The sequence below is a fragment of the Canis lupus genome, chromosome 3, assembly GCF_011100685.1.
Source record: "Canis lupus familiaris isolate Mischka breed German Shepherd chromosome 3, alternate assembly UU_Cfam_GSD_1.0, whole genome shotgun sequence".
NCBI classification, from domain to species: domain Eukaryota; kingdom Metazoa; phylum Chordata; class Mammalia; order Carnivora; family Canidae; genus Canis; species Canis lupus.
The window spans coordinates 74,315,137-74,337,299 of NC_049224.1; the positions used below are offsets into that span (position 1 = coordinate 74,315,137).

The 22,163-nt window shown below is 39.7% G+C and overlaps 1 long non-coding RNA gene across 1 annotated transcript; it reads right to left on the bottom strand.

The window, feature by feature from the left end:
• Positions 1 to 637: 637 nt before the first annotated feature.
• On the bottom strand, positions 638 to 18,951 carry LOC111095389. The gene is made up of 5 exons (XR_005356413.1): positions 18,836 to 18,951; positions 16,892 to 16,985; positions 16,005 to 16,108; positions 14,534 to 14,610; positions 638 to 1,092 (listed from the first exon to the last, which is right to left on the bottom strand). It is a non-coding gene; the product is annotated as an uncharacterized LOC111095389 (long non-coding RNA).
• Between the last annotated feature and the right edge of the window lie 3,212 nt (positions 18,952 to 22,163).

The window sequence follows — 22,163 nt, forward strand, 5'->3', positions numbered from 1 at the left end:
AAAAGGAAGCTTTTGTATGAATATCCCTGGGAAAAGGAGAATGAATTTGATGACAATTGAATTTAGAGAAATTTAAATGCAAAAGGAAATCAATCTCCACTACCCTTGCCCTCCTCTCCCCCTCCCTTAAAAAACAAAAACAAAATTCCTGGTTTTCTCATACTTCCTCTTGAAGATTTGATTTAGGCATCAAAGCCTTCTATGGCCACCGGTTTCCTCAATGGGCTGCTCGTTGCTGTTTCTACATCCTCTCTGTCTCCCTTCCTTTTCCTCCTCCCCACCTCTACCTCAAAATCACCTTCCCACTTTTGTTTATGTTGCCACCTCGCAGTGGGCACAGACTACGGTCTTATGGAGGCCTTCGTGAAAATTTATTAAAAATGAATCAACTCCTGGAGACATTACAGAGGACTTTGGACAGGGACCCAGCTGATTTCCTGGAGGAATACCTGGGGAATAATTGTTTTGGCTCCGAAAGGATGATATTTTAAGTTGTTATATATTTGCTGATCTTGGGGAGATTGTTGGAACCATCCAGCATGCACAGGAAGCTTGGGCTCTTGGCCCAGTCAGCTCAGAGTCTAAATATTTGGAGGATGAATACTTGGAAGTGCATTTAAACATTTAAAGCATTTTATTTGTTTTTCCAGTAAGTCTCATTGTTAGTGTGATATCATTCTGCAGTAAGACTCTATCTGCTGAAGGCCTAGCTAGGCCTCCTGACAAGTCCAGACCTAGGATTCACCTCAAGTCTTGGCTCAAAGTCACAGGTGTAGGTCTACTGGCTAACATCCACACCACTGAAGTGGGTTGTTATTACAGTCATTCACTGTTGATGCCCATGTTCTAAAGTCATGCTAAGGTTCTGACCCAACTCTTCAGTGCAACCCAAGAATGGAACTTGCACACACATGAGCTCGCAGGCACGCACACGTGCACCATTTTCCAAACCAAACGCTGCAGTGCTTCCTTTCTTTTGTCAGTACTGGATCTTTACTGTTATTGCCAACCTTCAGCTTGACCCTGATGATGACTTGTGGTCAGTTTTCTTCCCCAGCTTCCCGGGCAACGTACCTTTGGGCTGGTATATGCCTAGAGAAGACAAATTAATATGAACACATTAGATTATGTAAAACATAATTAGAAAAGTAAATTTGCTATAAAAGCAGACTGTGTGTTTATAGAACTCTGAATCAATTATAAGCAATTGGAGGATTTTCCATGTTTTTTAGACCCACAGGTATACTCTAGAACCTGAATTATATGAATTGCTTGCCTATCCCAATTGAACTATCTAGATAGTTGCTAAATATCTACTTTGCTATACCACAGAGTCACAAGTTCTTGTTGTCTCAACAGAATGGGAATGAGTATCGAGTTCATTTCTGAAATTCGTAGTAGAAAGGGGTGGGTGGGGTGAGTATGGGTGTGCGCCTGGCCTGGTAATTGCCATGGTAAGGTGTCCTAGACGACATGATCATAACCCTCTTGATAGAATTGGGGATGTGATAGCAACAGTAAAAATTATATTAAACTCAGCTTGATGCCAGACTATCAGCCTCCAATAAACAAAGGACAAGAGAAACATCTTTAAAGAGACTAACTTGTGAATCAAGGAAACAAAACAGGCCAGAGAGGTGCTTGCTTGAAGAGACAATGCTTTCACTTCTTTGCAAAAGCTTTGCCTGACCTAATTAAAATGCCCAATGTAATTAAAAATCTAACCATAATCCCTCTGGAAGCCTCTTGCTCTCCCTCTTTCCACTGTTAAGATGCTCAGTTGGCACCCCCCTCTAGCTGAAAACTTATTGAACCAGAGTCCATTTGAGCACACACACATAATGCCTAGCCTGCTGAGTTGGAGCAAGGACACTAGTGATTTGTCCAGTGGATGGTGGTGTCTCGCTCAGCATTGATGTATGACATGGATTAGTACGGAGTGGCCATCTGCTGTTGGGGAGGGCGGTAGACCAAATCTGTTTCACTGTGGCAGATGATTCCCCAGTGCTGGCCAGCTGGCTTAGAGGGGACAAAGTTGGACAGGGCAAGTGATGCCCCAGCAACCCTCCGGGGATATAATTCAAGGGCCTCTCCCTTATGTGCCTGTATTTATTTCTGTCTTCTTGACTCATACACATACACTGTAGAGCTGACATGAAACAACATAGTTTGGAACATGGAGAAGAGAGAAGTGGCACATGTCCACCGTGAAGGCTAAAATTTGTTGGTCTTAGTATGAGAGATAACTTTGAGTTTCCTGGTAGCCTGGGCAAAAAGAGGAGAACTGATAAGTCACATAGTTCACGTTCTTTGAGAAAAGAAGCAAATCAGTTTCTTGGAAGAAATAAAGCTGCTTACCCCAGTTGTCAAATCTGTTTTTTCATGTTTGACTTGATAGGGAGGAGAAACTGAGTTTTTTAGGGCATATATAACAAAACAGCAAACTGCTAAAATGCTTGGCCTTTCGACAGGGAGAGGACCGGAACATTGACCCCCCTCACTCAGCAGTTCTCTGAGACTGGCAGATTTAACTTTGCCTCTTGACACTTGCCTCTTAAACACTATGTCAAAGAAATATCTGCACCCCCATGTTCATTGCAGCCTAATTTTTTAAAACGTGTTTTTCAAAAACAAATTTAACACAGCAATTAAAACCAATTCTGGAATGTCTTCATATTTGAAACACAGGGCAGTTACTTTTCTCTGCATTGTTAGGCAAAAACAAAAAAATAAAAACATTTGTTTCTACATAGGATGGAGGACAATCAAGAGAAATAGTTTATTTTTTTAAATAGAAATATTTTCTAATTTATTCTTCACTGACTACATACATATATACTTCCTTGCACAAACTCATGTTCACCAAAAAAAAATGCTCCCCCCCTCAATAAAGACAAAACAATAACAAAATAATCCTTTAAGTCACACTACACTTTGTATTTAAGCAAACAAAGATCCTGGAAGTAAGTGCAAAATGTAAAATTAATTGAGGGACACCTGGATGGTTCAGTTGGTTAAGTGGCCCCCTTCGGCCCAGGTCATGATCTTGGGGTCACAGGATCATCGAGCTCCCTGCTCAGTGGGAACTCTGCTTCTCCCCTCTGCCCTTAGCCCCACTCGTGCTGTCTCTCTCTCTCTCCAGTACATAAAATCTTTTAAAAAAGTAAAGTTAATGGAGAGAAAAATGGTGAACAAACAGCATTATTAATATACAAAATATTCCTATTACATAGTGTTAATAGATGATATTCTCTGCTTCTCTAGCACTTTTTGAAATCATATTTAGTGACAGCATTATTTATAGTTGCCAAGACATGGAAACAATATAAGTGCCCATCAATGGATGAACGGATGAAGAAGATATGGTGTCTATACACAATGGAATATTATTCTGCCATGAGAAAGAAGGAAATCCTGCTATTTGTGACAACATGGATGAGATCTTGAGGGCATCATGCTAAGTGAGATAAGTCAGACAGAGAAAGACAAATACTGTTTGATCTTACTTATATGTGAATCAAAAGGAAAGGAAGGAAGGATAAAAGACAGGAAGGAAGGGAGGGAGGGAGGCAGGGAAGGAGATAAAAGAGAAAGAAAAAAACCTCAACTTATAGTAAAAGAGATCAGATTTGTGGTTACTAAAAGCAGGGGATGATGAGTGGGGGGATTGGAGGAAGGTGGTCAAAAGATAGAACTTTTAGTTATAAGATAAATAAGTACTAGGGATGGGGTGTACTACATGATGACTACAGTTATCATCACTCTATGGTAGATAGGGAAGTAGATAATAGAGTCAATCCTGAGAGTTGTCATCTCAAGGGAAAAAAAGTGTTTTTTCTTTCTTTCTTTCTTTCTTTCTTTCTTTCTTTCTTTCTTTCTTTCTTTCTTTCTTTCTTTTTTTTTTTTTTGTATCTGTATGAGATGATCAATGTTAACTAAACTTATCGTGGTTATCACTTCACAATATATGTCAGGCAATCATGCCATACACCTTGACCTTATACAGTGCTGTATGTCTAGTATGTACCAATAAAACTGGGGAAAAAAAACCCTCGTAGAATCATAACTTTTCCCTTTTTGTCTCTGTATCTATCTGTATTTTCTAATATTTTCCCACAATGAACATGGATGCTATTGTCATGCAAACATGCTGGTTCTGGGTTGTCTCGGACCTGAGATCCTTTCCTTGCTCTTTCTCTGCTGGCTCTGTATGCAGGGCACCTGACCCTCCAGACCCCTTGTCAGTGGGCTCCTAACTGGGTCTGGCCAGTGGTGGGAGTGTGGAGAGCAGGAGAAAGGGGGAGTCAGTATGTTTCTCCCTCTCCCTTTCCCTCTTCACTGGGGTGGCATCTCTGGCAGCTGCTGCCTCCCTTCTTTGGCTCCAGCTCTCACCGGAAGCCTGCCATAGTTCTGGCTTCCTCTGGGCCATCCCGGGCTCTGGGCTTGGGTAGCATCACCTCCTCCTTTTGTCCCTCCAGCTTAGGAATGGCAGCAACTTCCTGCTGTGGCTAGTCTCTGGATTGCCTCACAATCCCTTGTTTGGCTTCTAACTTTCTTTCATTTTATTGCATTAGATTTCCTTTGTTTTAAATATTCAAGGTGGTTTCTGTCTTCCTAGCTGGTCCCTGACATAAAGAAACAAAAATGTGTTTGAAGCACAAATGAATCAGGCAAAAGAAGGTAGGAGAATGTGAGTTGGAGAAGGAGCCCAAGAAGCCAAAGACTCCACAGATAGTGACAGCACACGGAGAGGAATGTCCGATCTTGATGTGTACCAGTTGGAAAGAACTTCTGGTCACCTAAGGACCTGTTTCCAGGCACATTCACACGCACAAAAATAGCAGTTTTACTTAGAGTTGTCTGCTCCAGGAGTAAAGGATAACAGTACACAAGATCCAGAAAAAGACCCCAAAGCCCAAAAGCAAGCAAACCCAAAGGATTCAGAGTCCTAAGTCATGAATTCAAGTCCTGACATGTCACAGATACTGTGGTTGACTCTGTAGCATGAGTCCCTCCCACATGACAGAGCAGCCGTGGAGTTTGAAGGAGACTGACCCAAACCCAAGCTTCTAGACAGTGGCCTCCATTGACATGGTCACTGGTTCATGCAGGGATCTCCCAGTCCTGAGCTAATCAGTACTTGACATTCCTTTGGCCCCTGGTGATAACAGTGAAGCCTGGTACTCATATTTGGTGGTAGGAGAAAGAAGTCCTTTCTTTCTCTTAGATAGTGTGATGGGTCCTGAAACTGCTTCAACAAGTGCTATGAAATGAAAAAAGAGCCTGAGAATAAAGCTGACACACACAAAAAGTGTAAATCCAAGACACAATAAAACAGGGCTGGATTTCTTTTTTCTTTTCTTTTTTTTTTAAAGATTTTATTTATTTATTCATGAGAGACACAGAGAGAGAGGCAGAGACACAGGCAGAGGGAGAAGCAGGCCCCCTGCAGGAAGTCCAATGGGGGACTTGATCCTGGGACACTGGGCCAAAGGCCGACCCTCAACTGCTGAGCCACCCAGGCATCCCAGGGCTGGATTTCTGACCAAACTGTGCCTGAAGCCCACTGCTCCCCTAGACTTTTTCTGTTACAGGAGTTCCTACATTTCCTTTATTTACTGTTTCATACATTTTAATTTGAGTTTTCTGTTACTTGCAGCCCAAAGCATGCTAGTTGATAAATAGAAATGTTGTCTTGTTGTCCGTGTGTCCTTAGACTAGTCGTTTGATCTTTCTGGTTCTCAGTCTTCTTGTTTATAAAATGGAGCTATAAGACAATTTACCTTAAGGAATTTTTGTGAGGATCAAATGAGATAATAAATGAGAAAGTGCTTTGTAAATTGTAAGCAGTTATTTCAATCTTTTTATTATCACACATATAATTTATTTCAATTGTTAATGCACATTTATATCTCTGTAACATACACAGAACTTATTTTATCAAGCCTATAGTTCTATAATACCTGCTTTATTGCTGTATCATGAGTGTTCATCGGGGTTAATCAGCAATAACCATTATTTCACTCGGTACAGCTCTAATATTTTACTTTTGAAGTCCTGGGTGACCTAGGTAAGCTTGAAAGGGTTTACCTCCAAACTCTCAGCCAAGTGGATATAAATTGAGTAACCCTTTATGTGACCACTCATAACTTGTAAAATGCATGTTCTGGAGCAGCCTGTGCAAGTGGGCGTGTGACATTCCTCTCACTGAGTGAAAGTTTGGGTGCATCCAGGTGGTCAGTTCTTGCCCTTGCATTTTCTTGAAGTTGTTGCCCTGAGGGTGTTTGGGAACCTGAAAGGGTAGTCTGGGCATGAACCTTTAAAAGAGCTATAAAACTAAGAACTCCCAGAGAAGCATCACATAGTATTTAGATTTTTATAAGAATAAAATATGAAGGGCAATTCATTGATCAAGACTAATTAGATAAGGTCTCTAACAATTAGGGCAATGAAAATAAAAGTATAAGAGAGGTATGTTTATGTATGATTTTCCTCCAGTAACTGGCATATTTTAGAACAGGACCTGGTATGGCCTTGAGAACCCGTGGCAGGTCAGGGCAGGTAGGAAGCGAGGGGGACTGAGAACTTGACCGTCCCACAGGGCTGGGGCAAGCCCAGGGTACAGGAGCTACAAGTCAGACCTTGGTCCTTGTCACCTAGCGAGGCTGGTGCACCTCCCAAACTGACTTCCAGCTCTCCCTTCTCTGTCTGCCCTGCCACTGAGCTGGCTCAGGTTCCCATCATGTTTCACCTTCTACTAGTCTCTCCACCCCTAGGCTCACCCCCTCACTGCCCCTAGCTCACCTCTGTTCATCTTCCTTCCTGCTAGAATGTTAAGTCATTTTTAAAAAGCATACTGTGCTGCCCCCACTCCCTTTCTCCTTCCCTTAAAACTTTCACTGGCTCCCTATAGCTCATCCTATGAAGCCCAAGCTCCTTAGCATGGCAAGACATTTGTGGGGTGTGATTCCTCTTAACAACCAACCCAGCTGCTGTCCCACCACCCTTTCTCTCACTCCCCAGCTTTCCTCCAAACTGAGTCAGAGACCTCAGACAGCTCTTCGAGGCCAGGGGTTATCCTGTTTTTATAGTCCTGCAATACTTGAGTTTGTTAAAAAATACAGTTTCCTGGGCTGCATCCTTACCGGATTATGATCTAGAGGACTGCCAGGTTGGAGAATCTGAAATTTTGCAAGAACTTTGGCCAAGTCAAGTTCAGGTGGCTCAGGCTGCCTTAGGAGAACCACAATATGATAACCCGTATCCCACGGTAGTCCACTCCTTCCCTCTCACGTCTGCCTCTGACTAGAAATTGCTGGAGGAGCAAGCTTCAGGTCTTTTCAGCTGTGTCTCCCTAGGACCTGGCACGGTACTCAGCATGCACTAAGCTCTTGTGTGTTAGGTGAATAAATGAATCCCAACAGAGCCAGTATCTTGAAAATAAGGCAGGGATAGGAGTCAGGGATCAGGGCCCTCAGCACGGGGGCCTGGAGAGCAGTAAGTAGTTTAGGGCTGAGAAATGTTGGAGATGCAAGGGAGCATTGGAGGAGTTGTCAATAAAGACACTTGTCACTGGGCACCAGGTGGAAGGAGGATCCTGCTCAGTGGGGGTCACAGGGAGAGGGTTAACAGTGGGAAGGAGACTGGGACTCAGCCTGAGAGGAGCCTGGGACAACTGGGCTATACAACCAGGCTGGGAGAGCATGGCTCAGTTCAGAGTTCCAAGTTATTGCTCTAGAAAGCAGCTGTTGCCAATTTTACCTTCAAATTACTTTTACCTGGAGCAGTGTTTTTGGAACCACACAAGCAAACAAAAGTCCGATTTTCGCGTTCCAACCCAGAGTCCCCGAGTGAGACTCTGGATATGTGCAAAGGGGACAGCAGGAGTCCTGCAACTGTCATCATGTGTACAAGGATATCCCCCCATAATCGCACTGGTTGTTGCCCACTGGGCCATTTCTATTTAGAGAATCATGGGGCTCCTGGGTGGCTCAGTCGGTTAAGCACCTGCCTTTGGCTCAGGTCATGATGCCAGAGTCCTTGGATGGAGCCCCATGTTGGGCTCCCTGCTCAGTGAAAAGTCTGCTCCTATTTCTTTCTCTCACAAGTAAAATCTTTAAAAAAAAAATCACATTTGTTTTTTGTTTTAGCTCCAGGAAACATTTTCTATTATTATTTCTTCGGTTACTTCTTTAGCTCTGTCTCTCAGTTCTCTTTGTCTGTAACTTCTATTAGATGGATGGTGGAATTTCTGGGTATAACTTCTACAGTCCCCTAACTTTTAATATTTCCATTTCTTTTTTCTTTAGTATAGTGTCCTGGAACAATGTCTCAGCCTACTCTGCTAGCGAAGGGCTGCATTCTGCTGTGTCTGTGCTGTTATTCAGCACGTCTATGGAGATTTATGTTTCTATGACTGTATTACTCACTTCCAAGATCTCTAAATACTGAACGTCACAACAGACTTTTCTTGCTTAGGGAACACAGTGTCATCACTTAATTCTTGAGAACATTCCACATATAGTACTTCTTTTGAGATTTTCTTCTGTTTCTTTTATTTATATTGTTTCTTCAGATATTGGCTTTTTGATTTGTTTAGTTTGGTTTTCCTTTCATAATTTGAGTCTTCCTTAAATATTTGGTGATTCTGGGCTCTGCACTGATTTTTGTATTTGATAATGTTTTTTCTTCTAGATTAGGGCCAGTAAATTGTGACCCATGGTCCAAATCTGGTGACTGTTTATTTTGAAAATGAAGTTTTTTTGGAACACAGACATGCTCATTCATTTCCATATCATCTATGACTGCTTTCATGCCAGGATGGCAGCAGCACCAAGTAGCCCACAAAGCCTGGAGTATAATCAGTTTCCTTACAAAAAAAAAAGTTTGCCAGCACTGCTGGATCTAGCCATCACTTTACAGGAAACAGCGCAGAGAGGAGCATGGCGATCAATGTTGATACCTCAACCAAAGCAGACTATAAGTTATTCTATAAGACAAACACTCAGCTTCTTCACAAACAGATAAAAAGAAAAAAGGAAATGAATGTGGGTTAAATAATATTTAAACTATCAGCCAAAAGCAAAGTGTGACCCTTGCCTGGATACTCATTGAAATAGGTGAACCATAAAAAGCAGATTTTTTTTTTTTTAAAGCAGATTTTGAAACAGTGGAGGGAGAACAGAACATGAACTAGCATTTCTGATTTTTTACTGATAAGACACAAATGACCTTACCACTTAGTGATGTAGAACAATAACCAGGTTATGTTCACAGGTTCTGTGGGTCAGAAATTTGGATAAATTTGGAAGCCTTGAAAGGCTGGGCTCAGCTGGAAATGTTGAATGGACACCTACAGATGGTCCCTTGTGTGGCTGAATTCTGAGAGGGGCCATTAGAGAGAGAGTTTCTGAAGAGTAAACACTGCAAGAAGGTCAGGTAGGAGTTAGAGACCTTTCTGACCTGGCCTTCAGAGGCAGGCAGCATTTCTGTGCTCACATTCCATTGCTGCAGTGAATGATGAAATCCCACCCAGAGTCAAGAGGAGGGGATTTAGACTTTACCTCTTGATGCGGGGCATGGTGAGCTCATTCTAAAGAAGATGGGAGATGTTGCTGCAATCATTTTTGGAAAATACAATCTGCCACAACTGACTGTCAGATGATATTAATAAATCATTGTTTTTTTTTTTCTCAGGTGTGGTAATGTCTCATGGATTTGTTTTTTAAAAAGTCCTTCGGGCACCTGGGTGGTTTCGGCTCAGGTCATGGTCTCAGGGTCCTGAGATCCAGTCCCCCATCTGGCTCTGCACTCGGCAGGGAGTCTGCTTGGGATTCTTTCCCCACCCCCCACCCCGCCCCACCTGCCCCTCCCTGCAAGCCCTTGCACTATCTTTAAAATAAATAAATCCTTAAAAAAATAAAAAAAATAAATAGTCCTTTATGTGTTAGAGTCACATTCAGTATTTGTGAGTGAAATGATGTAGTACTTGAGATTTGCTTTAAAATACCCCAGAAAAAAATGAACGGTCTTGGTGGTGGTGATGATGGCATACATAAAACAGGAATGATGGAATGTTGGTAGTTTTCAACCTGGGCACTGAGTTCAGGTTGTTTGTAATATTCTCTGTCATTTGTATATGTTTGAAATTCTCTTATGTGAAAAAAAGGAAGAGAAATCTGGTTTTGCCTGTTACTGGTGTTCTTTCTACCTTCAGCAGATGTAGGTGAGTCACACAGTCTTGGTACTGAGGCGGGTGGGGGGGGGGGTTGGGAGACACCAGTCACTCTTCTCCAGGTCTAGGGGCTCCCTGTTCTTTCTGGGAGTTGCCACCGCCCCGAGGCATTTTCCTGCCTCTTTCTTCTAAGTCCTTACACTCACTGTTCTCGCCTGAGGCAGACAGTCCAACAGGCCTACTTCTTGGCACAGTTTGGTGGTAGGAAGGACCTACCAGCCTGATGACCTGGATTGGGTTATTATAATCTCCCCATGACTGCCCCAAGGCTCCCTCCTGTTCACTGTATCTGCTTCCTGTGTTTGGAGAGCAGGATGAGCCGCTCCTACAGGTCCACCAGTCTCCCCTGAACATAGTTTCAGATGTAATTTGCTTTGTCAATGTAGTCTTCTCTGCTTTCCTTACTTCAAGGGTTACTTACAATTTCTAATTTGATGGTAGCATGCTTTGCATAGCATTACTAAGGTTTGAACTGACCTCCTCCCAAATCTCCCCACCTCCCTAAAATCCCCACTTATCTGTCATGTTTTAGAGACGTTGGTTGGAATGGAAATATATTCATGAGCATGAATTGGCCATTTTGATTCAGTAAGATTTTTCAATGCATTATAACTGAACAATATATATATAATTTTGCATCTTGTGGGTTTTAAAATCCTACATTAGAACTAATTATTTTCCATTTATTAAAGACTACTTGTAATAATAATTATTCATAATTTTGTCACATCCTATATGTATCTTGTAATTTATAATTTCTGAATATTTATATTCAAAGCATTTCCAACTTTTTGATATTAAGTATAATGACTAGGATAAACATCTTTGCTTCAATGTTTACTCTCAATATTAATTTTATTTCCTTTGAATAAGTTCTCATACATGAAATTACAGTGAAAGAACATGATCTTTTTTTAAAAAAAGGTTTTATTTATTTATTTGAGAGAGAAAGAGCACAGGAGTGGTGGTGGGGAGGGGCAGAGGAGAAATAGACTCCTTGCTGAGCAGGGGGCCCAAGCAGGGCTCAATCTCAGGATCCTGAGATCATGAACTGAGCCGAAAGTGGATGCTTAACTGATTGAGCCACCCAGGCACCCCGAAAGAACATGATCTTTAAAATGAATTTTGATATCTATTGCTAAATTTTCTTCAGATTATTTCTGTTCACTTATGGTTTTCCTTGCTGCTGTCAGCAATGCAGGAATATCCATTTCATCCGTTATTAATTTTTAGAATTGTTTTAATCTTTGCCAACTTCATAAGTATTGAATGATATCTCATTCTTTATGCTCTTGTTTTCCCCAACAAATTTCAGAATAATTTTACTAAATATAGAGAAATAGAAAGAGAGAGAGAGAGAGAGAGAAGGAGGAGAAAGAAGAGAAGACCAAAAAAACCTAAAGAATTCTTATTCCATTAGGACTTTTATTGGATTAAAAAAAAAAAACCCAAAGTACTTAAAAATGACATACATAATACTAAAAATAAAATTGATTTAGGAAATCAAACAAATCAAAAGTATATAGGGAGGAAAGATAGTTATTAATTTTCTCTTTATTCCCCCCCCCCCCCCCAGATACAAAATTTTGGGTTTTTTTTTAAATCCTTATAAATTTTTATTTATATTTGTAGACAAACATAATTTTTGTTAAATTGACTGTTTTGCTTCTTTTTTTTTTCTATTCTTGCTTTGAAAATTAAACATACGATCTCTATTTCTCTAATAGTTATTCTTAAAAATGTACTTATTAAACATATCAGTATCTAGAAATAAACCATGGCGTATCCTTTCCAAATAATAAGACAAAGCTTAGGTAATTTTTCTTTTTCTTTTTTCTTCATTTCCAACCATAAGAAAATCATCTGGGATTTTTAAAAAAGATTTTATTTATTTATTTTAGAGAGAGAGAGAGAGAGAAAGAGAGAAAGAGCATGAGTAAGGGGAGGGGCAGAGGAAGAGGGAGAGAGAGAAACTCAAGTAGACTCCACACTGAGTGCAGAGCCTGACACGGAGCTCAATCTCATGATCCTAGGATCATAACCAGAGCTGAAGTCAAGAGTTGGACACTTAGCCAACTGAGCCACCCAGATACCCCTCATCTGGGATTTTAATTTAAGATTTTCATTAATTTTTTTACATTGCTTATCACAATTATTTAAACTTAATTACCCATCTTTCTACATAAAGTTTTTGGTGCCCTTGTTTTTTTTCCTTCTTTCCTAACAAATTTTATTTTTCTGAAGTATGTTATTTTTATTTATTTATTTTTTTTTAAGATTTTATTTTAAAGTAATCTCTACCCCCAGCGTGGGGCCTGAACTCACAACTCTGAGATCAAGAGTCACATGCATTACTGACTGGGCCACCTGGGCACCCCATTTTGTAAGTGATTTTCTGAAAGGAGATAATAAACTTTCTGTATCCTTTCATGTTGAAAGTGTTTATTTTGTCCTCTCCATTCAAATGTTGGCTGATATAATTTTAGATTAAAAGTTCTTTTGTCTGAGATTTATGAAGATTTGCTCATCTATCAGTGTTCATTCACTAAATTTTTGCTTCTTTGTCTAATCTGCTGTTAAACCTATCAGGAGTTAAGAACTTGAGTTCTTAGTTTCAATCATTGTATTTTAAGTCCTATAATTTTTATTTATTTTATTTTCAAGTCTGAAGTGCTACTTTTATAGTTTACAGGCTTTTTTTGCCAAAATTTAAAGCTTATCTTTTATTTTTTGAAAATAGTAAACATTGTTTTATAGTCTGTGTAATATCTATTAGAATCTGGAATATCTCTGTGTCTGTTACTGTTGTCTGTTATTTCTGCTGGTTCTTGCCCATAGTGTTTTGTCTTTTTTGTGTGACTTGTTATTCTTGATTGTGTTCTAAACATCTTTTTAAAAAATATATTTATTTATTTATTTATTTATTTATTTAGTGAGTGAGTGGGTGAGTGAGTGGAGGGAATGGCAGAGGGAGAGGGAGAGAAAGAATCTCAAGCAGACTCCATGCAGAATGTGAAGCCAGAAGTGGGGCTCAATCCCACGACCCTGAGATCATGATCTGAGCCAAAACCAAGAGTTGGACACTTAACTGCCTGAGCCACTCATGTGCCCTGTAAATGTCTTATTTTAAAAACTTGTAGAAATAATTTGAGGCCTGAAATAATGTTCTCTTCATCATGAGACCAGTTTTGCTTTTCTCTGCATAACAAACTGTCTGGGGTCACCTTAATCAAGTAAGTACTGGCTGAAATTTGTTTCCCCCATGGATGATGTGAAAATGGGGAAAAGACTGTATGAGGGCTGATTTACTTCCAGTTTGCCTTTACACCCAGGGGATAGTCCTTCAGGGTCCTAACTCAAAGTAGTGGTGGAAGATATATTTTATCAGAGACCTGGGATGACCCTGTTGGATTTTTTTTACTCCTCATCCCTGAGAGGCTTATCAGTAACACACTCATCCTCTCTGCCTTCTCTCTCTCTCTCTCTCTCTCTCTCTTTTTTTCTGTATTGGCAAATGTCCTCCCCACAAAAGTAATGTCAACACCAGGTTCACTTCTCTGGATTCATGTCTTTTTCTGGATCTTGGTACTTGAAATAGAAGTTTCTCTTTCTGGAGTGTCTGGGTGGCTCCACTGGTTAAGCATCTGACTTTTTTTTTTTTTTTTTTAGCATCTGACTCTTGATTTTGGCTCAGGTAGTAATCTCAGGGTCTTGAGATCAAGCCCCACGTCAGGCTCTGCACTCAGCAGGGAATCTGCTTGAGATTCTCTTCCTCCCTCTGCCCCTCCCTTGGTGTCTCTCTCTCATAAATACATCTTTAACAACAAAAAAAGAAGTTTTTCTTTCTGATAAACTCAAAACAAGCTCTATTTTGCCAAAAGAAAAATAAAATCTCCTTATGGCAACTCTTTATGAGAACTCTCTCTGCACCTTCAGTAAGAGTTTCGAAATCTGGATGATTAATAAAATCACTTGAGGAGCCTTTAAAATGATCCAGTCCTGGGAAGTGTGTACCTTGGTAGGTGAAGACTTTCTCAGGTTCTGTGACCACAAATGGTTTTAAGATAATCTCCAGACCCCACAATGTCCATGGATATTTCTTCCTAAGAAACCACTTGTGCTTAGGTACTCCCTTTCATGGAGCTCTTTTCCTACTAACAGCTACTAAAGCCAAACTAGCCAATTGAAGTATGCAGTCCTCCTGGCTTGAGTGATTTTAGTATATCAACATAACTGAATCAAGGATAATCAGAAGCCTGTGGGGGATTTTTTTTCAAGGGCCATCAGAAAGATTTGTACCTTCCACTGTGGTTACTGAGGCAGGGAGATGTGAGTCTTGTTTTGCTGATGGCTGCCTTGTCTTCTCTATAGAAAACCTACCTCAGAAATGAAGAAAAGAAGAGAGAAACATTTCTGACATTTTGATGAAGCCTCTGAACATTTTGCTGGATATTAGTTATATCCTTGGACTTAGTAGTTAAGTGAGCCAATACATAGTCTTTTTTTCAGGTTCAGCTAGTTTGTGTTGAGTTTGTATTACTTGCAAACAATGAATACTCTGTTTCTCCATTCTAGAGGGACTGATGTGACTAGGCAGGTTGTCAAGACAAAAACTCAGGGGAAGAAGGCAGATGCTTGACTGTGAAACCTGGGGTATCTGGCCTGGTAGGACCAGAAGCATGGAATTGGATTAGGGGCACATAAAATATGGTCAGTACCTGGGCTAACCATCCTTGTCCTGCACTCATAGAAGGTTTTAGTAATCAATTACAGCATTCTTTCCTACAGAGTCAAGACAAACCATGCACCCTTACTCTTCTTAACACACAGCTCCAGGCAACCACTACCACTGATTTGAATTTGTGTATATTTCTCATCCTCGATTTAACGCCTGAGGACTGAGATGCATTTGTCTAGGAACTAGGGGTTGAACTTGGAGGTTGGTCCAGTTTTATTTGGGATTTCCTCCTTGTGGATACTTTTGGAAGGTTGACTAGTCAATTTATTGTCAATTGTTTGTTATTGAATTCATAACAATTCATTTGTTATGAATATGAATTAATGGGAAATAATTACACTTTCTTTTTTATGGCATTTTCTTTTTTAAACATTTTAAGTATTTTACATGTAACTAACTGTAAATGATTCCTGAATTCATATCTTTCCATTGACTTCCTCATTTCTTTTAGCTGTTCAAGAGTAATGATAGTTTCAGTTGGTTCTGAGCATTGTCAAATACTACTATTTTTGGAGTTGTTGCTCTGTCATTTAAGAGAAAGCCCAGGAGAACTTGGAGCTGACATAATGGCACGTCACTGGGCAGTTACAGATTTTCCTCTTGCAGTAGAACAATGCTTTCTTTTGCTAACTGCCTTAATTTCCTGCCTGTATCAATCAAAAATCAATGATAATTGTCTGTTATGTGGATTTTCATTTAACCTTTTACGTTTAAGTTCAACATTTCTCTACAGCCAACAAACAGATATCCTACTCAAATGATTCAAGTGCAATTGCTAAGAGAATTTATAACAAAGAGTTTTATGGGCTTTAGCAATCATTCACAAAAGTCAAATACCATTTAAACCTTTACCTATTTCCAACTCTTCCTAAAATCCATTGCATATTACAAAAGGAATTCAAATTGTATTATTGTTGTAGAAATAGTAACCCTTTGTGGCTTCTATTTCTAAAGTCACCTTCTGGCCTAGGATAGCTACTGGAACATCAGTCACCACCACATCTGCATTCTAGGAAGTAAGAACTCACATACCAGTTCTATTTTATGCCTTTGGTTTGAAGTTAGTCACAAGGTCACATGAAGCTTCAGGGAAGGCTAGGATAGGTAGTCTTCATGCTGGGGAGCAGTGTGCTCAGCTGAAGCTCAGAAAGAGGAGAAAATAAATATGGAAAGTGGTTCAATAACAGTACATATTAATGTCATATTTTCAGTTGCTTTTCCATTATTTTTGTGAATAGAAGAATCTTATATATTTATATATATAGTCCTATCATTGTTTTAAAAAATCAACTCAGAAGAGCATCATTAAAATGTTGCTTATTATTATACATTCAGTCATTTCACAAAACAAATTAGATCCCTGAATCTAAAACAAATAAAGCAGAAGCTTGGCATTATCAGCATTATCATTTGTCTGCTACACAGAGGTCAGTCCTGCCTTTAATACTAGCATGAGAAGAAGGTTTTGCTATTAAGGAATACTCTAACAGGCACGCTTTTATGGTGTCTTGGTAATTATATTCTTGCTTAACTATTGACTAGAAGCCATGAGAGAACAAGTTTCCTAGCTTCTGACTCTCTCCTTTATACTGTGCCAAAATCTAAGTTGGAATGTGTATAACTGTGAACATCCACTCATGCAATAAAAAATTCCAGGTACTGTTCTGGGTATCTCATTAGTAACCCTAATACTTTTATAATTCTATGCTCTTGTTTACTTGTCAAAGGTTTTACATGCATGCTATTGCTTTGATACTCATCCCTAAGAATATAAATGTACATTATCACGGAAGTCCTGAAGGAATGATGGAGCATTTTTTTTCCCATTTGACAAAGTATTTATTAAGCCCTCATTCTATTCTAGGCACTGGTTAGATATGCAGAGAGGAGATTCAATAAATAACATCTCTTTTTACTACCTAATATTGGGCCCTCAAGTTGAGCCGTCTTCACTGCCAGTCTCAGGCAACACTAAGGACCAGGTGACCAACACAGGGTCTGCCCCTATACAACCTGTGAGACAAAGGAAGCAGGTGATAGGCTGGACTGGGACAGACTTGCTTTACCTCCTATAGGAAGGCTGAGGTTATACCAAGGAGTGTGTCTCCCATGAAGGAAATGTCAGGATGAGTAAGAAGGTTCTCTCATCTGTCTCTGCCCTCACAGAGATCAATCATCAATCTAGAACCAAAGGGGAAGCTCCCCATGAGCCACAGAGGAAGTGTTTTCTGTCTCCCCAGCTTTTTACTTCATCATCCCCTAGTTCCTCTGATGATGGCAGAGTCTTCCTAGAAGCTGAAGTCACCTCTTCTGCCTTTAGGTACATCAGCTCTGTGGTTCACTCTACCTGTCAGCTGACTAGTCCCCTTCCACCATCCTTCTCCCCAGACACCTTCCAGTAAGATGACATTTTTGGTTTTGGATACTGAAATGTAGATAGAAGTTCCTGGGGGAGCCTGCCATTCTCAATCTACAAGGTAGAACCTTTCTAAAAGAGAAAAATATCTTTTTGGCCCTTTGTTCTTTTATTTTTCCTGCCTGGAAGGTGAAGATGGGGCCCAGAGAAGCGGTAGCCATCTTGCCATGAGAAGACAACACATTCAGAGATGAGAAAGGACTGCTTGCTAAGAATGTGGAACAGAACTGGAAAGTGCTTGCATTCCTGACAACACTGTGGAGTGCCTTTATGGGATCAGGACCAGATGTCTCAAGGATCCCCAAATGATATGTGATTCTTGCTGTGTGCTATGGTCTGAGTGTTTGTGTCCCCTAGATTCATATAACAAAATCCTAACCCCCAAGGTGATGGTATTACAGGTTGGGGCCTTTGGGAAATAAATAGGATTAGCATCCTTATAAAAAAGGTCCTAGAAATTTCTTTTGCCACTTTCCCCATGTGAGAACACAATGGAAAGACAGCCATCTATGAACTAGGATGCTTATCCTCACCAGATACTGAATCTTGGACGTCCCAGCCTCCATAACTAAGAAAAGAAAATTAATATCCATTCTTTATAAGGCACTTGGTATATGGTATTTCATCATAGCTGCTCAAAGGGGACTAAGGTACTATGTATCATAACCTCAAAGTACTGAATTTTGGTTATTAGCTATCCTTAATGTTGAAAATGTTCTTTTGGAGACAAGTGTTTGATTTGCCGTATTCCGACATCTAAGGCAAGTGAATGCTTAAAATATTGTTTAACTTTCTTTTTTAACACATATATTAATACATATTAAAAGTTAAATGAAAACGGGGGACATGGGGGCTGGAAGAGAAGTTGAAGAATAGATGTCTGTATCCAGCACTGCACTATTCCTCATGTCCATGCTTTAAGGGAACTCAGGGAGCTTCTAGTCTAGGGGTTCTCAGATTCAGTCATGAGGACTTCCTTGGGGATGCTTCTAGAGGGAAGCAGGGAAGTTGAGTACCAATATCCAGCCCCATCCTGGTTGAACCAGGACACCTCCATTTTTACTTGTGTTCTTCCCTGGATTCCTTGTTACAATTAATCCATGTTGTCAAATGAAAGTCAAAACTACATGTTGAGTCAAAATTAAGTTTAAAAACCACTAATCTTTCCCAATACACTTATTTTATAAAAAAAAGAAGGTGACACCTAGCAAAGTTCAAACGACTTGATCAAGTGGCAGACAGTAATACCTCTCCTTTCTGTTCCCAGTATATTGTTATTCCTGCATGAATGCTTGATTTCCATAGATTATTAAAGAGGGAATTTCCTCCAAATGTTCATCTGTGTAAGACTGGATTTCTTTGGAACAGCTGCTTACTTAAAAGCCTCATTAATAGAAATGCCACAAGGCTATTAACTCTAGTCACAGTGAAAAAGGACATAATGCACCTGAAAATTCCAGAGGTAGATGGACTTTATGTTCTATTTGATCAGCGTTCTCATTCTGTACGTTCTGCTCACCGTAGACTAACTCAGTCTGATTCTTTACATGATAGTTGTCTGAGGGGCCAGGCATGAAGATCCTGAACAACCATGAAATAATCCTGACCTTTGTGATGATCAACCCACCTATGAACCAATAACTGTAGCAAACTGTCCTGGTTTCTAAGGACAGCTGCCTTGTCTTCTTGATGTGTGCTGAATGTTCTCTTTACCATGCCTGTGCTTATTCAGTTTAAAAATATCTCTTGAACTTAATTATCTTGTATGACCTAATGATGAATTTCCTTATTTTTTCCACCCTTCCTTTTCTGATCAAGTGTTATCTGAGGTGTTTACTTCCTGGTGCCTTATGATTATGGGGTTCCATATCATGTTTCTTTAGTGTTGGCTTCGTTTTTGACATTGTCCAACCTGAAAATCTGAGTGGAATTGCTCAGGGTTTGCAGCTTTCACCATCAAAGTGATCTGGAGAGTGTCTACTCTTTTTCTCTAATTGATGGGGTGGAGTTGATATTCTCTGTGCAGCATTTCTTGTCTGCGTTATGTAAGGTTGGAGTCTAGGCAAAGATGGCAAGTGCCATTGAGCTAAAGTTGCTGAGGGACACTAATGTCACTAGATCTCTCTGGCTTCACACACTGCATTTGCAGCCCTTCTACTTCCTTAGCCAGGAGTGGGGAATTGAGACTGGGATTTTGGGTTATGTCTCAGATTCTGAACTTTTTGGAACATCCCTGGGCTTTCTGTTTTGCCTGCCTGGATTGATTCACAACAAATCCCTTAAATCAAAATGACCTGCATCTTTGTTCCCAAGAATAAAAGAGAATAAAGCCAGCTTGGGGTAAAGGAGTCCCAAAACAAGAGTGGGGATGTTGAGGGGAGCAGAAAAAAAAAAAAAGAATGAGAGTGAGACCTCATCAGAGGATTTAGGAGCAGAAGGCCTGGATCCTGAACAGAGTTCTTGCTCCCAAAGGTATATAATAGGAGGATAGGGGAGACAGTTGGGGGCTCCTTTGAGATTTTAAAGATTATCTCAGTCAAAAGATTTGTAATTTCATTTGCAGAGGTAGATGTAACTTCATTTGTAATTTTATTTGCAGAAAGTTAAAAGAAACAAATATATCAAAAGAAGAAAAATGCCATATGAGCGATGATTTTTATGGCAGTAGTATATATAACTGTACATAATACTACATCTGCTGTAATAGCAAAAATGAAAAGCATTTTAAATGTCCAAGGACAGGGAAACCACAAAATAAACAGAAAAATCAATACAACAAAATATTATGTATCCATTGTAAGAAACAGGCATGATGACTCTAGAATTGTGTTGGTCAATATCAGAGTCACTAGCCTCTAGTGAATGTCTAAATTTGTATTTAAATGGATTACAATTAAATAAGAAATTCAGTTTCTCTGTTACTCTAGCCCCACTTCAAGGGCTGAAGAGGCATATGTGCTTAGTAGCTACCATCAAAATGCAGGTTTTGAACATTTTCATTATCATAGAATGTTCTATTGGAAGTACTGCTCTAGAATGCTGGAAAGGTGTTCACATGTGACTTTTGAAGTGAAACAAAAGTGGCATGAGAAGCACGTGCACTGATTATACCAATGGAAAAGTTATATACATGCACGAATAAAGATTAGTCAAGACAAGGAAGCATTAAAATTATTTCAATCAGGGAAATAAATGCATTAGGTGGATTTAAAAGTTACCTTTTAGAGTGGTCTAGAGTTCAATTACTAATGCAAGAAATTCATGAAAACTCTCTTTGGGAAGCCAATTGTACCTGCTGCTCCTGGACTAGACCCAGAGAAGTTGAAGAGGTGGCATCAAGTGATGGAAGAGAAAGTAAGCTGGCTTTGCCACTGAAACAGCTCTGTGATGTCATGGAAGTCACTGCAAGTCTCTCTTTTGTCAGATAAACTCCAAGGTGTCTTCCAGCTCAGAGGAATGGCTGTGCTTGTCTTCCAGGGGAGGGCAGGTCTTCAAGGGGCCCATTGTGCTAGGCATCAGGAGGCTCTACTAATGGAGAGACAGGAACAAGTTATCAGGTGGTGGGAGAGTTTAGCAGAATCTGGTGCTAACCATGGATTCTAGGGACAAAGAAGGAGAAGTGGAAGGGATACCCGAGGACAAAAGCTGGTCAGTGACAAGATGAGGGATTCATATTCTAAACACTAAAGAGGTATAAGAAAAATGGCATCTGTTTTTATTAAGTGTTAGAGATGACTTTGAACGGAACTTGAGTGAAACTGCCAACACAGCTGAGAAAATCCCAGTTCTGCTTGGTTCCTCGGAGACTCCACCCCCTCTTTTTCCGGCTGGTTCTCTAGTTACAAGTGGTTCACCAAACACCCTCCCATTGGCTTCTTAGTAACACTCTAGAGCAAGGCAATTCTTCCCTTTGTTCAACTATTTCTATGTCAGATCATAAAATCATACTTCTTGAAAATCACTTATTCTTGAACATTTCCTGTCTGAATTGATTTTACAGTGGTAGAGTTTTATCTAAATCATTTCACACTTCTTTTTAGAATTTGAAGATATGTAGCATTTCCCTCCTGTATTTTTCTGTTAAGCATCACATGGAGAAATGATTCTACTAAATGATTGAAATTATCATCTACCTTTATGACTTTTTGAGGCATAATAACTACTCATCCACATACCTTTGATATGTCTCATGTACACTCTGGTGTTATATTCCTGTTTATGCTTTTGTCGTACATTTAAAACAAAGCAAACTACCTGAATCTCTACCTGTAAGACCCTTTAATGATGTAAAACACATATATGAGTTGGTGTGTATCTGTGTGTGTGTGATCTACACATTCATTGAAAAATGAGCCATGCCCTGTGGGAGATCAAAGTTGAAAACACATAGTCCTATCTGCCAAGAAGCTTGTAATCAAGTGAACATGTGCTTCGATCATTTCTGGACAGCCCCCAAGTTAGAAAAAAATTGGGTTCCAAAAGTGTATTTTAAAGCCAATGGCTCAGAACCTAAAAATTTTTTCCTTTTAAAGTTTGTATATGTTTAATAGTTTTCAAATTCAGTCTCCCTAAAGTAACTGAATGTATAATATATATACATATACATATGTATATTATACCCTGGGCATCATTATACTCAGCATAATTTCATTCAATTTATCAATAGCTTTGAGAAACTAGAATATAAAGATGAGTAAGACATATTTCTTGTTCTCAAGCAGCTCCTAGTTTGGTAGGGAAGGCAGACCAGTTAACATATAACCACTAGTATGTAC